Below are 14,262 nucleotides of genomic sequence, written 5' to 3'. Positions count from 1 at the left end.
CACATCCCTGAATGCATAATACTCAAGAACCTCTCTTGGGCGTCCCATAAGCCAGATTCCAAACTAGAAATCATGAGATTCTGCTCCCCTGTGCAAAGGACTCCCCCTTCCAGCAGTAGAATTAGATGACGGTGGCAACTGCTCTTATAAATAAAACACACTAGGTGACACACCATCAAAATTGCATACATTAACCACCCCACATGTCCTAGGAATAAAAGGGGACTACTTCTCCCTACCTTTCATTCATTCATCCAAAAACTTTTCTTGAATGTTTGCTATAGGCTGGCCCCTTGGGCAGCAGTGAAAAAGGCAGGGTCTCTCTCTCTCCCTCACAGAATTTATATTTGGCTGCACCGGTCAACCAGTATTGTCCAATCACACAATTACAGTGTGCAGAGTGGGGAGACATGCATCATTCAAGGTGCCCTGACCTGACCTACCCTGGGGGATCAGAAAAGAAACACGCCAGCTGGGGTCTGAAGGGCACCAGGAAGCAGGGAGAAACTGGTGCCCCTGGCAGGGGCAGAGGGGCAGGGAGCTCCAAGGAGCAAGGACAGCTTCAAGCAGTGAAGCAAGCACTGAGAACAGAAGATGAGGCAGGTACTGTGTGCAAAGTGGAGATCAAGTGGAGCCACTGGAAGTCTCGGATGGGATCTACATGGACAGACTTTATTCCAAAAACACTGAGAAGTCTCTCAAAGGTTTGAGTCAGAGAGGAACACAATCACACTTATTCCTTTAAAATACAATCCAGAGGGGCCTTTCCATCACCGTTCCCCCACCCCCACTTCCATGAACGACTTTTTTGCAGCCTCTACCCGGGGCATTGTCCCCGAGAACTTCAATTGTCTGCTTTCCTATCTGGAGCAACTGAAACACCTATCCATCTTTTCAGCGCAACAGAAAGAGAACAGAGAATTGCACACTGTTCTAACATTCAAGAGGCTACATTAGCTTTAATTTTTTTAACTATCTCAGCCCAACACTGCAACAAAGCTCAGTCATTTTTATACTCAGGACTGGTGGTTTTAAAACTTTAGCATATACCAGATACAGCTGGAGAGCTTGGTAAAAGGGACCACTGGGCCCCATCCCTAGAGTTTCCAAATTTGGTGGGTCTGGGGTGGGAAGGGAGTCTCTACACCCCTGAAAAGCCCCAGGTGATGCTGCTGCTACTACACGTCTAGGACCACACTTAGAGAACCAACCATCCCCTCCCCGACAAAGCAGTCAGTTACTAGGAGAAACCTATGGCATTAGTGCAACAACAACAACAAAAATTCTTTTTAACCAGCATTAATCTGGATCTGTATCTTGGAATTCAAAGCGAACCTGCAAAAACAGATTTTCTTGAGTGAGCAAATCTGCCTGGCTTTTACACCTAGAAATCGGCCTCGTGCTGGGTCCCCCTGACAAGCTTTGGCAGCCACTCGGGCACAGATTTCTCGAATACCCAAGCTTTAGAAGTGGGAAATATTGCAGAATTCACCAGTCACAGCTACAGGACTCCGGAAGAGTGACACAGGGTGGCAAATACAACTTCTGCAGCACACCAGACCTCAATCTGGTGCATGACATGCAAGAGCCCACCTCCACAGCCCAGGCTAACCAGTGACGATCTCAAGGCTCCCACCTGCAGTGGGTCAAAGACAGACAACAGCCCAAGCCTCTCCTTAGACTGTGTGTGCTCCTGCACAAAGTCCTGTGAAATGCCAGGCACTGTGAGTAGTCAGATACCACTCACCAATTTTCTAAATTGCTAATCAGATAATTGCTGCAATCATTAATTCTGCAGCCATTCTACATTTGAATACACAAAATAAAAAATAATTAGACCAAAACAATCACATTGGTCTAAAAGCACACTAATGGACAAAATTAGTTTATTCAAATTTGTTGCAACATTTATCAAAAACACTTGGCTGGTCAATCTGCTTAATGAGTATTGACTTTTCCCTTAATTTTTCTTGGGTGACATTCACTTAGAGCAATACATTAAGCCTGCTACCCTTTGCAAAGGATTCTTAAAGACCAGCTCCATTTTGAAATTTCTTCTTCTCAATCTCTTCATAGAAAACCAGAAGGAAATGTCTGAAAATGATCTTGTTCTATTTTCCAGAATTTTTTTAAAAAAAGTTTCTACTATGCCCATTGAGTAAGTTTTACTTCTTTAGAATAATGGTTGTCCCTTAATACAGGAGGAAAAGGGGGCCAATTCTAAATTGTCACCTTTTAGCATGTAATTTAAATCAATGGCCAATTGGAGGAAACTCAAGTTGGAGGAAGGAAATTTCGTATTTTTGGAAATCTAAATTAATATTATGTCAAATCCTGGCAGCATTTTTTTCAAATGACTATAATTAGAGATATGCAAATTCTGCACTGGGGGGAAAAAAGCTGAAAGAGAAAAATGCAACTAATTAAGTAATGATTTTATCTTTATTAGATGGTATTAAAAGTGCAAATGTGGTTTAATCCTTTTAAAACTATAAAATAGAATTGTCTCCTTTAGAACTCAAGGAATATCAACCCAAACAAATAATGGCAAAAGTGGGGTGGCTTTTTACACCTTTTCCTCAGAAACAACAGCCCAGAGATGACTTACTGGTCCTCAGATAATTTCAACCATTACATTTGTAACACTAAGTTTAGAATATGGCTTAGGTAGCCCATAAAGTGGCCAGTTTTCAGATAGTTAGAAGCACTAACTTTTCTATCACACATTCTTATATTTTGAAAGAAAATTACTTTTAAATAAGGCAGCTATTATTAGTCATTTAATGTTTTAAGACTTTGCTATTTTGCTAGCAGACCCAAAGGTTACCAATTTTATGTTAAAAAGCCCATAGATATTCTGGCAAGACGGTGGTGGGAGTGTAATTCATCGAATCTCCCCAATTCATCCTAACCATAAAAACAGACAAATAGAGCAGAACCAAAAACCCATGGATAGCATCTACAACAAACCCAAGTGATACGGTATCCCCGTGAATCCTGTGTGTGAAGGAAGTGGGCACAGACTACCAGGAGCTTGAAGAACGGCCACTAGGTACTCACTGGAAAGCTCCAAGTCCCCATTCTGGAACACCCACAGAAGCTGGCAGAGTACTCTGCAGGTTCCAACTTCCCTAGTGTATAGGGATTGTGTCCCATGTACTTCTACCATGCTGGAATGCTCTGGAGGTGGGGGAGGTCTAATCCTCATGAACTAACAAAGTCAAAGCTCCACACTGAGGAGAAACTAAGGATGAATCCAAGGTGAGTAAATTGGGGCAAAGGAAAGATTCAGTCAGATAAGAGCTGGGGACACAGACCAAAAAGTTAAGATCTTAGAAGTAGAAAAGTCAAGTCCATTTGTTTTTAGTTTTTTATTATTATTAATTTTTTTTTTACTTTACAATATTGTATTGGTTTGCCATACATCAAACCAGAATTGAAAGAGACACGTGTACCCCAATGTTCATTGCAGCATTGTTTATAAAAAGTCCATTTTTTTTAAACCACTTCGTGAAAACAATGTAAGTGGGTTCTTTACAACTGTGAAGCTAGAAGAGCTATAATAGTTCTACGAAGAGTACCAGAAAACTAAAACTAATAGTGAACAACAGAAAGAATCACAATTGAATCCAAATGTTTTATTTTAAAAAAGCGTAAGGAACAGAATCACATCTTTAGTATAGACAATACAATCAAGCCAGAAAGACACATATGAAAACTATTATACTTCAAAAATGAGCTAAAAGAAATAAAAAAGTTTTAAATAGACTAAATCCGAATTTTAAAGTCATAAACGAGCTGATTGAAAATATATATAAATAAAACGGAATCACTTTGTTGTATACCAGAAATTGACACAACATTGTAAATCAACCATACTTCAATTAAATAAAAAAGAAAGAAAATGAGCTGACTGGAGAAAAGATTTGAAAAATGGAGATAAAAAACTAAGAAAAATGAAAGAAAAAAATCATTTCAGAAATAAAGGGTAAATAAAAAGAACACAAGAGCAAATAAAATGAATAATGCCTCAAAAGAAGTAAAGGAGGAAAATGTTTTAATTCTATCAAATTATGAAGATATTAAAAGGATTTGAGAGAAAAAGGTCAAAATAAAAGATGGGCAAAGAAGATCTAACATGCACACAATGGGAGCTCTAAACGCCAAGAAGAAAAATAGAACCAAGAGCAAAAGCTGCACTGTAAGTAAATTTAAATTTATAGTTGAGCCCAGGTTCCCTGCATTGTCAGTGGATTCTATACCATCTGAGCTACCAGGGAAGTAGCACATTATTGTCCTTGGGGGGAAAAAGAAATCAACCCAGAGCATCTAACAGTACAGAACTACTAGACTTCAAAGAATAAAGGTAAAAAAACAGTCCTTTGGGTATCTAGACAAACATACAAGCTAAATATGAAGGAAAGAAAATCAGATTGCCAGCAGACTTTGACAACACTTTATGGCAAAAGACAATATAGTAAAATATTAAAGATCCTTGAGCAAAGGAAAGATGAGCCAAGGATTTATATCAAACAACCTGACTTTTAAGTATAAAAAGCAAAGGCTACAGACAAGCTCCTGTGAACATAATTCAGGAACTACTTCCCATGAGTGCTTTCTGAGGTACTTTAGAGAATGAGCTACAGAAAACCAAAATGTCAGGAAAGACAAGACATAAGCCGTGGTGGCAAGCATTAAATATACATTTACTTGCAGAACTAAGATTAAATGATGATTTAAAAAGGAAATAGCAGAATATGTGACTGCTATATATTGTGATAAAGTAATTTTGGTGTCGTTTCAGAAAAGTTAGGGGACGGAGGAGTATGCAAGAATATGCTTGCTGACTGCCTCATAGATAGTAACTGGGAGTACAAGAGTATCTCTTCAAATCCCAAGCTAGGAGAGAAGAGGGAAAGGACAGACTAGTAACTAATTTAAATGTTGCTCACAGAAGGCAACCAGTAGGAAATTGGGCCCAGAAAGAGTGAACCAAGAGTATTATATAAAGGTATCAGTGTAAAGGCAACCATCAGAACAAAAGCCAAAAACTTTGCAAGTACTCAACAGTATATCCAAAACAGGGAAGAAAATAAAATTATAGAGGAACACACCATCTATTGACGTTATCTTGTTAAAAAAGAAATCAAACCCGAGTATAATCATACCTCTATGTGACAAGTCTTACAGGAAGTTCAGGGAACAGAACATGTCACACAGCACCACAGGAATGCAGGCAGCAGCATCTGGACTGTGGAAAACTGCACGGGACAAACCCTCAGTTTCTTCAACACACACTGGGGAATACAGCCGACAAAACTAGAAATGACTTAAAGGCCGTATCAACCAACTGACAATGTGGCTCTTGTGCAGAGTCTAGCAAAAATTCTTATGTTCACATATGTTTTCATATTTATTTTCAATAAGGGAAATGTAAATCCTGGATACTCAATGACATTGTGGAACTTTACTGATTTTTGAAGGCTGGGACACTGGCATCGTTATGTTCAGAGAAGGGAATCCTTCTATTTTAGAACTACATACTGGAAACATTCACAAATGAATTTCTACAATGCTTGAGATATGCTTCAAAATAATGGGAGGAAAAGGTGGGATGGATTCCCTGGCAGTCCAGTGGTTACGACACAGGCTTTCAGTGCCATGGACCGGGGTTCGATTCCTAGTCAGGGAACTAAAGATCCCACAAGACACACAGTGCAGCCAAAAAAGAAAAACAAAATGGGAGGACGAAGTAAAGAAGACAGACTGGTGCTGATCCAACTGCTGAAGCTGGATGATGGGTATATGAGGGTTCGTTACACTTGTCTCCATGTGTGAGATGGCCCCATAATTATTATATATATGCCTGTGTACATGCTATGTCAATTCAGTCATGTCTGACTCTTTGTGACCCTACGGACTGTAGCTAACCAGGCTCCTCTGTCCAAAGAATTCCGCAGGCAAAAGTTCTACAGTGGGTTGCCATGCCCTCCAGGGATCTTCCCCAGCCAGGGATAGAACCCATATCGCTTAACATTTCCTATATTGGCAGGTGGGTTCTTTACCACTAGCACCACCTGTGAAGCCCCACTATATATATATATATATATATATATATATACACACACACACACACACACACATACATACACACACACACACTCACATTTCTGTGTATTTTAAAGGTATATATTCATATAGTCTTTAAAGTTATTGTGAGATCCAATTCCTTCATCTTGAAATAAAATGGCTGCTAATAAGTTTTCAAATAACCCAGGAAACAGCTGAGAAGTCACAGGCCCCTCTCTTGTTTTCTTCAACCCTTCCCTAATCAACCGAGAGCAAACTTAATAAGTCTATTACATTTAGGCCCTGATGTTCTCACCCAAAACAACAGGTACTAATGAAAGACAATGACACTGGATTTTTATTTTATTTCTACTCTCAGCTTAGAAACACTAGTCTTCCGTCTAGACTGCTGCTGCTGCTAAGTCGCGTCAGTCGTGTCCAACTCTGTGCGACCCCATAGACGGCAGCCCACCAGGCTCTCCCGTCCCTGGGATTCTCCAGGCAAGAACACTGGAGTGGGTTGCCATTTCCTTCTCCAATGCATGAAAGCAAAAAGTGAAAGTGAAGTCGCTCAGTTGTATCCGACTCTTAGCGACCTCATGGACTGCAGCCCACCAGGCTCCTCTGTGCATGGGATTCTCCAGGCGAGAGTACTGGAGTGGGGTGCCATCGCTTTCTCCGTCCGTCTAGACTAAGTGCTTTAAAGCAACTGATTTCATAATTACTTAAGCACCCGCACTTGTATACCTAAGGCTGTTAGTTTCATCAGAATTGTTAACTGACACTGTCCCAAGTACCTGAGTACCCACCTGAATGCCGTCATTAAGTAACCACAGCTGTAGTCAGTGGGGATGCCCTCTCTTCCACACACAGCTCCTGAGGGTACCACTCGCTGTCCCCAGTCTTGAGGACTACCGCCACCAAAGGCAGCACGAGTCCTACTCCGCGCCCCCAAGAGCGGAGAGAGGAGGAGCTTTCCTGTCCTGTGTACCCAGAATATCCATTCTCACTGGGGGGAGTCCTTGATTTGAAACTGGAGGGCTTATCACTTCATGGACCTCTGAAAGTTCATCCTAAGGCTAAAATGCAAAGAAGTCATCCTGTCCTCTTATCCACGCTACTGCAGTTAACAGCAGAGTGGAAACAGCACGCCCAGCATGACAAGACAGTGGCTGAACTGTGTTTTAGCTTCACCACGACCTGCGTGCTTTGTCAGACTCGAAGCGCTAAATATAGGTATCATTAAAAACCGAAGATGGTCAATTTCGACAAGAAAAAGATGAAAGAATGTGAAAAGGAGGTACAGAGCCTCCGTCCTTGGAGACAGACTGGTGAGCATTCAGCCTGCATCCCTGAAGCATCTCTCTCAGCTGTGAAAAACCATTCTGGTCCATTCGGAGGAAAAAATGGTTCCAAACCTACAGACGGATGACGGACTTTTGGCACATTCAAGTCTCCGCAAACTCCTGAGAAGTGAAGACATTCCCTGGCATTGTGGACACTTCTGTCACCCACTCTGCTACCCCGTTCATCAGTACAGTCTCATACCTGCTAGAGAGGCTGAAGCTACAAAGACTAGAGCCATGACAAGCTGGGCGACTCGTAGGTGCTCAGCCCTTTGAGGGCACCACAGAGGCAGACAGGGCTCAGGAGACAAACATCTCACAAAGCTCTTCCTGAGTTGCCACAACCCGTTTCCCTCCTCACTCCCATCTCTCTCCATTTTGCCTCCTCTGGCCCCTCCTTCCCTGTGACCAACCCTCTGAGAAATCTTGCCTTTCTTTACTTCCTTCTTTAATTGACCCTAATGCAAAACTGAAATAAATCTAAATAAAGCTGCTTTCTCGTGGAGAGCCCCTAGACTTTTTCTTTCTTCTGGGCTCTTTGTAAACCTGGGCTCATGAAAGGAAAAGAATTCGTTAGAACATAAGCCCCAAAAGGACAAGGATCTTTGCTTATTCATGGCTATGCCCTTCCACCACATCAATAATTATTTGTAAACAAATCTACAAATTCCTGGTACATGTAGGGTCCATTGAAAAGATACTGAAGGGACGAAGAGAATGAAGCTGTAAACCTTAAGCACTATAGCTTTATGCCCAGAGGTGCTGTTCCAAGATTCCCACATGGAGAGAGAAGCCACCTGCACCTGCCTGGATTGTGTTCACCTGCCTGGAGTGTGCTCACCTGCCTGGAGTGTGCTCACCTGCCAATGGCAGGCTGCTCACTACCGTAGCACTTTCAGCATCCTGGCCAGCCTCTCCTTAGAAGGCACTCATTCTGAAACTAAAGGGATCATTTAAAATAATATCCCTTGAAAATGCTGGAATGGAAATTAGGCTACACATTCATATCTCCTTAAAAAATTCATAAACCCTTCTACATATGCTAGTTTATTTTAAAAGACTGGAAAGAAGAGTTCTTTTTCATGAAAGTGAGCTAGAAACTTGCCTACAATTTCCCTGTAGTAAATACACTAACTATACTAAAGTAACAAGAAAAACACTTAAACACCCCAATTAACTGTTTTCAAGTGGCGATTCTAATGACGTATTTTTAGAGAAAGGATCCTAGTTTAATTTAACTAATGACGAAAAGCCTAAAGCCTGTGCGGTTTTACCAGGCTGTTTCTTGAGATGAAAATCTTCCATCAGTCGTTAAAAAAGAAATCTACATTGTGAAGAACATGATGGAAACACATTTTTAACATTTTACAAACTATAAAACACACTTTAAAAGGAGCCATAGTCTTTCCAAGTAGAATAATTCTCAATTTTTTAAACCATTTAGTCTTGTTTTCTTTAAAACATATCCTAGCCAAGTAGAAAAACAGCCAAAGGCCACACAAAACCACTAATATTTTCCCCAAAAGTCAAATCTACATTAGATCCGTTTCTATAAATACTTCCCTTCCAATAAAAGACACCAAACAATTAGCAAACCTGGTAACGCCTCCTTTGTTTAAACCCTGCAAAGCAATTCCTCTGCTAAATCTGCATAGGCCATTATATCTAACTTACTGGCAGCCCTGATTGTTTTCAAGAATTTTAAAACGTCCTTTGAAATTATCTGAGTCACCTGGGGTAAAACCAAATGTTTTTTTAAGAGATACAAAGGAAAAAGTAAGGACTTCTCCTCTTTTCATTTACCCTATTATTTTTTAATCCATTAGGTCAAGTACAAGGCATTCCCTGGAAAATACCATCATTCACATCTTTATCTCAAATAATAGATTTCCACCTCTCACAAACAGCTACCTCTTCCCCGAGGATCACTGCTTTGGAAAGGGCAGTAACCAGCACCTCTCATTACCTTTTAATTACCTTCTAATGCAGGGCTAGGGAATCCAGAGCACATCAGAATTCTTTTCAAGGCTTGAGGGTTTTACTTGCTGCTGGGTTTTTTTGTTTGTTTGTTAAATAAATGAATTTATGCATATTTATGCATAAATTTATGTTACACACTTGAGTTACCATTATAATAAATATTTAAAATTTGTTAATAAGCTAAGACTCAAAGATTATCTCTTGCTACTATCAGATGTCGAGCATACAAAATCTGTGACCTTGGCTGGGGGCGGGGGTGGGTAGGTAGGAAGGTAGGGGAGGTAATCAGCCCTGGACTTAAAAGCAACTCCAAGTACATATCCGTGGACCTACTCTGGATGGGCACCATGCATACTGTGTGTGTATGTGTGTACGTACACACGCGCACGCGCGTGCCCTGCGCATAGTGTATATGTGTGTGTTCGTTGCTCAGTCGTCTCTGACTCTTTGCGACTCCAGGCTCCTCTGTCCAGGGGATTGTCCAGGCAAGAATACTGGAGTGAATTGCCATTTCCTCCTCCAGGGGATCTTCCCAACCCAGGGATTGAACCCAAGTCTCTTCAGTCTCCTGCACTGGCAGGCAAGTTCTTTACTACTAGCACCGCCTAGGAAGCCCACAATATATGTAATACCATGCAAAAGTGAGATCCACACTCTTCCTAAAATTACTTCTCTGAGTAAGCACCTACTTGACCAGATGACACTTTCAAAAACCTCATCACATATGGCATTATAGGAAATACTGCAATTACTGAAGAAAAATCCAGGTGCCCTAAAACTTATCCTATCTCGTATTCTGTTAGTCTCCACAGAGACTGTTTTCTACTGGAGTCTTTCAGCTAACTGTCACTCTCTGCTTCTATTGTTCACACCCTGACCAATCATCCCACTCTTCAAGGTTTAACTTGGCTTCCAAATCTTCCTTGCAATCAGCCATTCTACCTGAAAAGTGAAACTTACTCCTTCAGCCCAATACAATACAATATGTGTCTTACTTAGCTTCTGGACCCGAACTGTTATTTAAGTCTTATTATAAATTTTACTACATTAGCATCTACCTAGCACTTCTGTTTCCATAGATTCCCGGCTCCTTCAAGGCAGGAAATCACATCTCAGAAATCTTCATGCATGACGACATGACAGGTGTAATGATGTAATCAACCAGAGACTGCTGAATTGCAGTTCCATTTCTACCACCTTCCCCTGCTGGATGGTCGGCTGATTTAGCAACTGCCACTGAACCATGAACACCAAATGGCCAAAGGCAAGGGGCAGATGCGAAGGGAAGTGAGAATGCTGGGCCAGCCCCAGAGCAAACAGTCCATCCCTGAGTAATCAAGGGGAAAGGGCTCCTTCATCCTTACAGACCTCAGCCTGCGTGCAGCATGGCTGACTGTGTCTCAGGATCACCAGTCGGTGGGGCAATCACAGAGCACAGCCATTCTTAGGTCAGGGCTAATTACGGCTGATTATAGATTACTCTAGACCTCGAACTTCCTTGTTTTTATTCTGGCCCTCAGCTTAAGCTATGGCACTGTACAATTCATTCTGTGGTTATTTTCACCATCCCTACCTCCAATACATCAATCAATAACCCAATTTTAGGTGCAAGTTCTTTATTGGCTACCTTGAATATAACCCAAAATTGTGAAGATCCTGTTAGTCTACTCAGAATTGATGAGAAACACTCCACAGCCACGGCAGTGAAGAGAGAAAAGGGGCTAGTTATTTTATTTACCAAAGATTTCACGTAGGCCCCTAAAAGGTCATCATGCCAACTGAGGGGCACAGGACCTAACTATTTAAAGACGAAAATTACTTACTTGGCTTTTGTCATACCTGCAGCCAAGATCCTATAACTAGTTCTGGTAACACAATAAAGTCTTTCCAACCTTTCCAACCAAAGGATTTTCCACACACACACTCAAAAACAAAAAAAACCTGACTTCCCTTCTGGGGCAATTTAAACTAGTCTTATTTAGTCCCATTCTTCACTCATATTCTGCAAATATTTGAAGACTGTCATTCACTAAACCTCCCTTCACCTTATCTTCTTCAGGCTTAATAAATCCAATTTCTTTAAGTTGCTTTCAAAGGGCCTATTTCCCAAAGCTTTAATCAACTCTATATCCTCTTCTATACCTAAAACATCCATTTTATTCTCTGAGAAAACCAATAAACATACTTTTTAAATGGTCTAATGCAGAGAATAAATGCAGAATTATCTTCCTGTCATCAATTTTTCAGGAAAATGTGCTTTTCATTACATGACTGGTACAGAACACACAATTCTTTCTAATCCCCAAATCCTACTGTAACATTACAGAGCCATGTTCTGTTGACCTTTGGAGCTTAAGTTTTGTTTTTCACTTGGACCTGACCCTAAGAAGAATTTCATTTATATCTATCGTAGTTTCTGTGAAATTGGGTTTCAAGAAAATGCAGTCTGTAAGTAACCAAAGAACAAACATAGCATCCCATGCCCTCTTTCAAAAGGTCTCATCCTCTTAGCTTTATTTCTGTTAATTCCATAGCACCCCCAGTTCTGTTACCACACCCACAGTAACTCCTGTTCCCCCCCCTCACTATCTCACCAGTGACTGGCAAATCCAAGATGCCTGTAAATTGGCCAAGTGAATGAACCAAGTCTGCCACCTTTATCTTCCTCTTATTTCTAAAGTGTTTCTCTTTCTCTCCAGAGCATGCACCCCAACACCCAAGTGCTCAGTTCTTCATCCAAAGACCATCTAATCATCTAACGAGTGTGACTGATGGACCCCTGCACAGCTCCCCACAAACATATAACTGCTCAGTCAAAGGCTTAACTCCACTCTAACAGAGGCTCCAAAACTCTCCCTTAGATATTTGTACACCCATGTTCATAACAGCATTCTTCACAATAGCCAAAAGGGGGAAGCCAAGTGTTCATTGATGGATGAACAGATAAACAAACTGTGGTAGACACGTCCACATACATGCACTGCCCTCCTTAAAAAGGAAGGAAATTCCGACATATGTACCACATGGTGGTGCAGTCACCAAGTCGTGTCTGACTCTGCAACCCCATGGACTGTAGCCCACCAGGCCCCTCTGTCCATGGAATTCTCCAGGCAAGAATACTGGAGTGGGTTGCCATTTCCTTCTGCAGGGGATCTTCCCAACCCAGGAATCGAACTAGACAAATTCTTTACTGACTGAGCTATGAGGGAAGCCCTGAACCTTGAAGACAGTATGCTAAATGAAATAAGCCAGTCACAAAGACAAGTACTGAATGATTTCTCTTATGTGAGGTCCACAGAGCATCACAATCATACAGACAGAAAGTAGAATGATGGTTGCCAGGGGTTGACGGACTGTTTCATGGGTTGAGAGTGCTAGGTTTTTGTAAGATGGAAGTGTTCTATCTTAAATAACAATGTGAAGATAATACCACTGAGCTGTACACCAAAAAATGTTTACGATGGTAAACTTTACGTGTATTTTACTAAAACTTACACACACACACACACTCCTTAGTTTCAGCTGCCCACAGCAAGGGGGTGCCCAAGTTTTCGGAGCTGGCTGGGGAGTGTGCATCAGGACAATATGGTGGAGCAAACAGCCCTGGACTACTGAGCAAAGCTGGGAGGGCCACTACTGGGTCAAGTCTACCATAGCCTTGACTACAAAAGTATTTTGCAGAATCTGGACCAAACCCAAAACTAAAACGACCCTCCCCCACCAATGATCCTTGAGGCTAACCAAAGTCCACCTTTCCAGCCTCTTCCCTCCAATTCCTTCCCCCTAGTCCTAACATGAATTGAATCTTCAAATAAAATCTTAATCTCTTGCTCCCTCTTTCAGTTTTTTTTCCAATACAAGCCTCAACTACAGACACTCTGCCCTCCTTTAAAGTGTAGAACTTAATGTCAAATATTATCTCCCATATGGACACTTTTACTGATCCCTGATCTCTATCACATGCCCACCAAGATGTAAACTCCTCTCCTTTGAAATACTGCCTGGGTGCTCTGCTCTTATGACACCGAATTCTACTTTGAATTGATGGTTCTGCTCTCACTTTATTCCTCCACAGCTCAGGAGTCCACACGTACAGTACCTGCAAGGACCAAAGCATAGGGATTGATCATCCTTTGCTAAACTGAATCTGAAACGTTGACTGAGCAAAGCTCTATACAAGTGCTGGAGAACAGGCGAGAGTTTAAACTAGTATTGACTGAGCACTGCTGTGCGTCCAGTAGTGGGGGCAACGGACAAGCCCAGCTTGGTCCTTCAGCAGCTAGAGAAGAACCTCTTAACAGTCACGGAGCAGCCTCTCCCTCTCAAGGCTTTCAATGCCACTTTGCAAGGCATAGGGTTCAGGGACCCTCTGTGAGCTACATTTACCTATTCACATTGAGAAAATGGCCATCTACAGAACTTTCCCCCCCTAAACTTTTATCCAGAAAGCTGAACCCCCTTTTATAGAAAGCAGCTATGAATAAGGTTAAACAGAACCAGGGAGAGAACTATGCACAACGCTAACTGAATCTTTAAAAAAAAAAAACAGACAGACATTAAATGGATAAGCTTCAGGACTTCCCTGGTGGTCCGGTGGTGAAGACTCCATGCTTTCACTGCAGTGGGTACAGGTTCCATCTACGGTCAGGGAACTAAGATCCCACATACCTCTCCATGAGGTCAAAAAATATATATAAAAGTAAAAAAATAACCATAAATGGATAAACTTCATCTTGATCTGGGCTTCCCTGGTGGCTCAGATGGTAAAGAATTTGCCTGCAATGCAGGAGACTCGGGTTCGATCCCTGGGTCTGGAAGATTCCTTGGAGAAAGGAATGGCAACCCACTCCAGTATTCCTGCCCCATT

At 41.6% G+C, this 14,262-nt stretch overlaps 1 protein-coding gene across 2 annotated transcripts in view; it reads right to left on the bottom strand.

The window, feature by feature from the left end:
• The window catches only part of KIT (KIT proto-oncogene, receptor tyrosine kinase), an 87,358-nt gene that overhangs the window by 67,519 nt on the left and 5,577 nt on the right, over window positions 1–14,262 (bottom strand). The gene's annotated exons all lie outside the window — the stretch shown is intronic.

This window comes from Bos taurus, chromosome 6 (assembly GCF_002263795.3).
Source record: "Bos taurus isolate L1 Dominette 01449 registration number 42190680 breed Hereford chromosome 6, ARS-UCD2.0, whole genome shotgun sequence".
NCBI lineage: Eukaryota > Metazoa > Chordata > Mammalia > Artiodactyla > Bovidae > Bos > Bos taurus.
The sequence above is the reverse complement of the archived record's forward strand: the minus strand, read 5'-3'. Positions and strand labels throughout refer to the sequence as shown.